Source organism: Thamnophis elegans, chromosome 16, assembly GCF_009769535.1.
Source record: "Thamnophis elegans isolate rThaEle1 chromosome 16, rThaEle1.pri, whole genome shotgun sequence".
In the NCBI taxonomy this organism is placed as follows: domain Eukaryota; kingdom Metazoa; phylum Chordata; class Lepidosauria; order Squamata; family Colubridae; genus Thamnophis; species Thamnophis elegans.
This window is the reverse complement of record NC_045556.1, coordinates 21,239,000-21,248,022: the sequence shown is the minus strand read 5'-3', so window position 1 is coordinate 21,248,022 and position 9,023 is coordinate 21,239,000.

Genomic DNA, 9,023 nt, shown 5'->3' with positions numbered 1-9,023 from the left:
AGCAAAGTCAATGGGGAAGCCAAGTTCACTTAAACAACCGTATACTCATTTGAACTACTGCAGTGATTCACTGAACAACTATGGCAACGAAGGTCATAAAATGAGGCAAAACTCACTAAACAAATCTCTCACTCAGCAACATAAAATTCTGGGCTCCATTGTGGTCGTATGTTGAGGACTACTTGCATTTCAGAGTGGAGTTCCTAACCACTGCATCCTATATTGTCAAATGCTGAGATGTTGTGCTCGAGATGGGGGGGAAAAAGGAAACTTTTAGTTTTTGTGGAGGCAGAAATGGTATATCAGAATAGACTAATGGAGTTTGAAGGGACCTTGAAGGTCTTCCAGTCCAACCTTCTGCTTAGGCAGGAAACCCAGTACCATTTCAGACAAATATTTGTCTAATCTCTCCTTAAAAACTTCCAATGTTGGAGCAACATTCACAACTTCTGGAGGCAAGTACATCCACTGATTAATTATTCTAACTGTCAGGAAATTACTCCTCAGTTCTAAGTTGCTGCTCTCCTTGATTAGTTTCCACTCATTGCTTCTTGTCCTGCCTTCAGGTGCTTTGGAGAATAGCTGGACTCCCTCTTCTTTGTGGCAGCCCCTGAGATATTGGAAGACTGCTATCATGTCTCCTCTGGTCCTTCTTTTCATTAAACTAGACATACCCAGTTCATGCAACCGTTCTTCATATGTTTTAGTCTCCAGTCCCCTAATCCTCTTTGTTGCTCTTCACTGCACTCTTTCTAGAGTCTCTGGATCTTTTTTACATCGTGGTGACCAAAACTGAATGCTGTATTCCAAGTGTGGCCTTACTAAGGCATTATAAAGTGGTATTAATACTTCACGTGATCTTGATTCTATCCTTCTGTTGATGCAGCCTAGAACTGTGTTGGCTTTTTTGGCAGCTGCAGAAGGCTTTTTAATCTTGCATTAAACATGTAAAAAACTACACGGAGGAGAGCCTTTTCTGTTGCAGCTCCGACCCTGTGGAACGACCTCCCCGTCGAGATCCGTACCCTCACCACCATCCAGACCTTCCGCACAGCCCTCAAGACCTGGCTCTCCCATCAGGTCTGGGGATAGGTTCCCAATTTACCCGCCCGAGTGTTGACTGTTGAATGCAAGTTGTGTTTTTATTATTTTCTTTCTTTTGTTCACATATTGTTTGTCTTTGATATTGCACCCCCTTCCCTTTGATTGTAAGCCGCCCTGAGTCCCCTCAGGGAAAAGGGCGGCCTATAAATCTTAATAAAATGACTAAAAAATAAAAAAAAATAAAAAAAAATAAAAAGTAGAGGCCAACATGTTATTTTATTCGATAGCACTAGAGAAAGTCAGAAGTCTGCGTTTCTTTTTTTCCTCTTCATCCTACACTTCTCTCTCTACCCCTTTCCCTTCTCACTATTTTCATTTTCAGTTACATTTTATATTTTAATAAGTGTAATTTATATATAAAAACTGGGTGGGACTCAAAAATCATTTGCTGGTTTCTTTGCTCTGACAAAGTTCACATCTATTCATTTTATTTATTGCTGACTATTTCAATATGAAGACCGTGAGTGTGATTAGGAGCCGAGGTGGCGCAGTGGTTAAATGCAGCACTGCAGGCTACTTCAGCTGACTGTCTGCAGTTCGGCTGTTCAAATCTCACCGGCTCAGGGTTGACTCAGCCTTCCATCCTTCCGAGGTGGGTAAAATGAGGACCCAGATTGTTGTTGTGGGCAATATGCTGACTCTGTAAACCACTTAGAGAGGGCTGAAAGCCCTATGAAACGGTATATAAGTCTAACTGCTATTGCTATTGCTATTGCTATTTAAGCACCAATTATGTTTCCCTGCTTTTTTTCTTGATTTGTAACCATTTTTACAAACTTGAAACCTGGCACTGGATTTGCTGCTCAGAAAAGCATTGTCTCCATACACACAGAGAAATCTATAAGTTGACTCATATTTTGCTATTGCAACTGATTATGTGGATTGTTCTTTAGGGAAAAAAAAGACATTTAAGAGTTGTTAACCTAATTTTGTAAAGCTTCTTCTCCGGTAACATAGTACTATAAACTAGGACATACAAAACCTTTGCCAGACTAATTCTCGAAAGCAGCTCGTCTGCCTGGAATCCACACTTTATATCAGACATTAATACAATTGAGTGAGTCCAGAGATATTTCACGAGAAGAGTCCTGCCCTCTTCTGCTCACAGTAGAATCCCTTATGCCACCAGGCTCAAAATTTTGGCCTTGGATAACCTTGAACTATGTTGCCCGGTCTGACCTGAGCTAGTACATAAAATTATCTGCTACAATGTCCTTCCTGTAAATTACTTCAGCTTCAATCGCAACAATACACCAGCACACAATAGATACAAACTTAAGGTTAACTGCTCCAAACTCGATTGCAGAAATTACGACTTCAGCAACAGGGCCGTCAATGCCTGGAATGCTGTACCTGACTCTGTGGTTTCTTCCCCAAACCCCCAAAACTTTAACCTAAGACCGTCTACTGTCGACCCCACCCCATTCCTAAGAGGTCTGTAAGGGGCGTGCATAAGTGCACCAGTGTGCCTACTATTCCTGCCCTACTGTCCCCACTTATTCATATCAATTTCCTGTATTCATAATCATGTTTATACTTATATCTGTTAACTTATACAAGCTTGATGAAATAAATAAATAAAAATAAAATAAATTGTCTTTCTATAAAAAGCCCTTTTAGTGACACTGGTTCCAATGAATCTGTGACAATAATGTGCCATAGATAAAGTGTCCTTGGTGCTCTCTGAGCTTGGTTGTTTTCTTGCAGATGTTTAATTACCCAACTAGGTAACATCATCAGTGCTAGATGAGAAGGGGCTTTGTCTTCTCTTTATGTACAAATGGTTTGTCTTGCCAATGTGGGTGGGAGTGTGGTTTTTCTCTTTGGTTGTTCCTTGATTGGGAAATTAATGAGGGAACTTTAGTGTAGAGTTGCTTTCTTACCCAAACTAGGTAACATCATCAGTGTTAGAAAGGAGTGGGGTTTGTGAGTGGGGAGGGGAGGAGGAGGAGGAAGAGGAGGAAGAACAACTGAGGTGTCCTTGGTGCTCTCTGAACTTGATTGCTTTCTTGCAGACATGTCATTACCCAACTAGGTAACATCATCAGTGCTCCCGTAGGACATCATGGAGGCGCTGATGATGTTATCCGCTGATGATGTTATCAGAGAGCACCAAGGACTCCAGCGTTCAAACCTGAGCTGCAGAGAGTATCTTCTACGATCATGTTTTTTTTCTAACTAAATTGTCCCCTTTTAAATTATTTCCTTCTCATAGAGCGATGAGGGGAGGATTATCCGCTTTGCCTCTTTAATTTCTTTCCCTCTCCAGGATCCAATGTTTTCTTAGCGAGAGGGGCAGGCACTCAAGTTAGCTAAGCTCTGCCTGTCCTCCCCATTCCAGAGTTTAGTTCTTAAACTTAATAGAGCCTAACAGGGTTTCCTACCACTAAAATCAATGTTTGGACTGCTGCACTCCACGCATCTGTCTTTGTGGTGCTTTGAAGCTGCATTAAGACAACGCTGCTCTAGCAAACAGACAATTAAGCAGAGAGCTGAAATAGATGGGCTGAATAAATGGCTGCATTCAGAAGGCTCCCGAGTTTGTTTTCGAGAAAGGAGGCCAGGTTCCTAATGGACTCCGATGTCCTTCCTGACCTCTTCAGATGGAAGTGAAAAACAACAACAGCAACCAGTCCTATGTAAATTAATAAGATGCCACTTGCTTTGTGCAGTGTTCTAAGACGAACACTTTGCCTAATGATGCAGTGTGTTATCGATAGAAGAGAATATTTGTAGCCCAGAGATAAACTAGGGGGTCCTTGGTGCTCTCCGAGTTTGGTTGTTTTCTTGAAGGCATTTCATGACCCAGCTAGGTAACGTCACCTGTGCTAGAAGGGAGTGGGGTTAATGAGGAGGAGCGGGAGGACTGTGGGGTCCTTGGTTCTCTCTGAGTTTGGTTGATTTCTTGAGGGTGTTTCATGACCCAGGTAGGTAACTTCATCAGTGCTAGAAGGGAGTGGGGTTTGTGGAGAGGAGGAGAAGGTGGAAGAAGAGTAGTAGTAGTAGTAGTAGTAGTAGTAGTAGTAGTAGTATGGGGTCCTTGTTGCTCTGAGTTTGGTTGATTTCTTGAGGGTGTTTCATGACCCAGGTAGGTAACATCATCAGTGCTAGAAGGGAGTGGGGTTTGTGGAGAGGAGGAGAAGGTGGAGGAAGAGTAGTAGTAGTAGTAGTACTACTACTAGTAGTAGGAGTATGGGGTCCTTGTTGCTCTGAGTTTGGTTGATTTCTTGAGGGTGTTTCATGACCCAGGTAGGTAACATCATCAGTGCTAGAAGGGAGTGGGGTTTGTGGAGAGGAGGAGAAGGTGGAGGATGAGTAGTAGTAGTAGTAGTAGTAGTAGTAGTAATAGTAATAGTAATAGTATGGGGTCCTTGTTGCTCTCTTGAGTTTGGTTGTTTTCTTGCAGATATTTCATGACCTGACTAGGTAACATAATCAATGCTGGAAGGGAATGGTGGGGAAGGGAGGAGGAGGACTATGAATGTGCTGGTTTTCTTGCAGATGTTTTATGACCAAATGAGGTAACTTTATCAGTGTTGGAAGGGAGTGGGTTTTATTCTGTTTATATACAAGGGGCTCGGTCTGTTAGCTTTGGTGGGAGTGTCCTGAGTGGTTCCTTGACTAGGTGGTGGTTTATTGTTTGACTTGGTCGTACATTGACTGTTGTATGTACCATCATTGGAGGGACTTATGCAGAGATGGGCTGCACCCGGTTCACACTGATTCACGCAAACCGGTTAAGTTTTTTTATCAGTTCGGAGAACTGGCTAATCCCATCTCTGGCTGGGAGGGTTTTCCATTGTCTCCACAACTGATAAGGTTTTTGGTTATGACAGGTAGAGGAAAAAGTACGCAGCACTAGGAGGAGACTCTATGGTGGGGGAACCGAACTTCCGGTCAGCTCCAGAATTGAACAGGGGGCTTCCAGTTAAGACCTTTGTGGTTCCCGGTGTTTTCTTTTCTGTGGGAAACGGGTCAAAATGGCTCTTTGAGTGTTTAAGTTTGCCGATCCCTGCTGTAGGGTGAATTTGAAATGGGGATTTTGCATTATGATTGCTCATAAATAAGTAGGAACCAGTAAAAGAGGAATGGTAAAATCCCTATCTGTAGATCAGCGTTTTTCACTCTTGGCAAGTTTAAGATGGGCGAACTTCATGCTGCCTTGGGAATTCTGGGAATTGAAGTCCATGTACCTTAAAGTTGCCAAAGTTGAGAAGCATAGGTCGACACTAGAGCTTAGGGTTTTCCATTCCTATTTTATTTAGAGTTTGGTGCAATTTAATAAATCAGTTGTTGTTTCGTTAACAAATAGTGATTAAAGTGATAAGAACCATTGCTGGACTTTTTGTGAGAAACTGAAATGAAAAGTTGATCTGGGCTTTGATGATTAAATAAGGATTATTGAAATAATGTAGACAAATGTTAATCTTAGAATAAGAGTTTGATATATTTTTTACTTATATCTGTACCAAAGAAAGTTGGAAGTCATTCTTTTTCAGTTTTCCTTCTTTTCCTCTTTCTTTCTTCACTCTTTTTCCTTTCTGAGCCTTTTCTTTTTTCAAATCTTTTTTCATTTCTTTATCTCTTAGCTTTGTATTTTTTTTTTGATGTATGAAGGATCAAATAGCCATTATAATTCTACATTCCTTATTTACAGTAATCATATCAAAATTTAGAGTGAAATCCACCAGGAGCCATCTCATATAATGCAGGCTCTGAGTCCTTCTAACCAAAAAGTGTTTATTGATAAAAGACAATATTTGTAGTTCAGGGTTGAACGGTGAAGTCCTTGGTGGTCTCTGAGCTTGATGTTTCTCTTGCTCTCTTGCAGATGCTTCATTACCAAACTAGAGAACATCATCAGTACTAGAAGGGAGTGGAGTTTGGTCTTATTTTCATCTACTAGTGGTTTCTCTGTGTCAGTGTTGATCAGTTGCTTCACAAAAATTGTTTTGATTGGTGCCGGGTCTTTACAGCCTCAGGCAGAGAAGAGCTATTGTGCACCCCTTCCTCAAATGTTCTTTAAAATACAGAGTTTTCCAGTATTCCTTTAGGAACCTCCAAAATGCAAACCTGTGGTTACTCATTCATAAAATGAATCCTCTTTACCTGGAGCTTCAACATTTGCTGTTTGCTGGGGAGGCGTGTAGCTATAAGTCAGTCTACATCTGACTTTGGGGATATTTCTTCATAAGCAAACAAAACTGTATTTTCTGTGCAGTTCACACTCCTTGCTCACTGGCTCTGAATGTCACAAAGCAAAGCTTTGTATTTAACTCGGTGCCTCGTTTTGGCTGGCAGAGTGCTGCAGGAGGCTGAGTGCTGTCGCGCCCCCTGGCCACACCCACCCAGCCAATTAATATGGCAGAGAACTGGTTAAATTATTTGAAGCCCACTATTGGACTTACGACTCTCCAGGTGTTGCTGAGCTACAACTTCCATCATACCTCACCACTTCCAGGTTATCTGGATCTCCCAAAGTTCTGCAATGACAGGGAAGTCGCTTGATCCTTCAGACCTGGAATTGCATGGTTCAGATGGCTCTGGCATCCCATGTCTACTTCAGGGTGCCAAGAACTGCACACTGCCTTGTGCATGGTTAGCAACTTATATCCCACTCAAGAAGTCACCATGTGCACAAATCTATAGCAGATGTCGTATTTTATGTACAAAACAAAGGAGGGGGATTTAACACCGAGGTTTGGTGCAAATTTCAAATCATGTTTTGTACAGGTAGACAAACATAGCCGCTCTTTGTTTGCACAATATAAATGGCCTCAAGTAAAGGTCTACCTGGGCCATCTAGCTTCATGTGACAGGGAGCAGGTTGGCCCTTGCTAGCTCCTTAGCATTGCTTGGCGTGACATTGAGATGCTGAGCCTTTGCTTACTGTTGTCAACCACACTGGCATGTACATCTAAACACTCAGCCAAAATATGTTATGTGGCTAAAATGAGAAATCAATTGGAGTCTGAGGATTGCTTAACAGAGTAATAGAGTTGGAAGGAACCTTGGAGGTCTTCTAGTCTGCTTCCCTGCTCAAGCAGGAGACCCTGCACCATTCTGGACAAATGGCTGTCCAACCTCTTCTTAAAAACCTCCAGTGATGGAAGCACCCACGACTTCTGGGACGAGCCATTAGATTAAATCTTCCTTTTCATCCAGCACTCTCAATTCCTGGCAAATGGATTGGGAAGAAATGGAGGTAGTGACAGATTTTATTTTCCTGGGCTCCAAAATCACCGCAGATGGGGACTGCAGCCAAGAAATTAGAAGAGTCTTGCTCCTGGGGAGGAAAGATATGGCAGATCTAGACAGCATATTAAAAAGCAGAGACTTCACCCTGCCAACAGTATAGTGTGTATAGTCAAGGCGATGGTTTTCCCAGTTGCAATGGATGGCTGTGAAGGTTGGACCATAAGAAAGGCTGAGCACCAAAGAATGGAGGCCTTTGAACTCTGGTGCTGGAGAAGACTCCTGCGAGTCCCTTGGACTGCAAGGCAATCAAACTGGTGAGTCCTAGAGGAGATCAACCCCGACTGCTCTTTAGAAGGCCAGATCCTGAAGATGAAACTCAAGTACTTTGGACACCTATTGAGAAGGGAGGACTCCCTGGAGAAGAGCCTAATGCTTGGAAAGATGGAGGGCAAAAGAAGAAAGGGATGACAGAGAATGAGGTGGCTGGATGGAGTCACCAAAGCAGTTGGTGTGAGCTTAAATGGACTTCAGAGGATGGTAGAGGACAGGAAGGCCTGGAGGAACATTGTCCATGGGGTTGCAATGGGTCTGACACGACTTTACAACTAACAATTGATATTTTCATCTGAAGCTGCTCTTTTTTAAAATCCGTCATATGGATCTGCCTTTTAGCCACTGGATTCACATTTGTTTTGCTAAACTGTGCTATGCTAAACCAAGGCTTACCAAGTAATTATGATCTGCCAGGTTCAAATTCATTTAAGCAAAAAGAAGAAAAAGAATCATGTTGAGTTGGTGTGGAGAGCAAAGTTAAGATATTGTCAAAACCTTACAGCTGCTTTGCAGTAGGGAATTTTGTGTTATTTTTAGATCAGCCAAAGCCGATGTACTTTGCTGTTTAAACATACTATAATCAGTAGTGGCAGAATACATACACACACAAACACACACACACAAACGATTGTGTTTTGCAAACTTGCAAGAAATATTTTAAAATGCATTTACCTTTATCAGCTCTTCCCTGGATTTTATCTCAAAGGAGTATTTTATTGGTCTTGCTTGCTTTAGATTAAACTCATGTGTGCTCTTAACAGTCTTGCCTGCCTGCTGCTCTCTTTCTACAAACCTTTGGATTTTTTTTTCTTCTTTCCCATGTTAATTTGCTACAACCTCCGATGAGTTATTCACTTTTAAAGCTCTTTCAGCCTGAAAAAGGTGGCTGAAAAAGATATGATTTATCACCAAAGCAACAAGGACAGGTCTTTAAAATGAAATAACTTATATCGCTTAGAAGACTCCAATTCAGTGAGTTATTGCAGTGAAAGGAATGATTGCAGCTGGATATTACAAACGTTACCAATAGACAAGGCAGAATTAACTAAAGGTTTTACATGAAGAAATGCAGCGTGTTCTGCAGGTTAAGGGAATATCTTTTCTACCAGTTTTGGTTAGACTCCAGAGTTAAAAACACACTCCACATAAAATGGCACATCTTGTGAGTGCTCTATGTTGGGTTTTCCTGTAGTCTTTTATATAAAACCATGCTACATTTGGATTATCTGAGATGCAACATCAGTTCTGCTTGATTGAATTTGCACAGAGGCCAGAAGAAGGAAACTTAATAAATTGCAAGCAGTTCCTTCAAACATATTCTTCATTAGAATCACATCACTGCTCTTTGACCAAGTTATACAGGGTAGACAACATGAAAATATTACAAT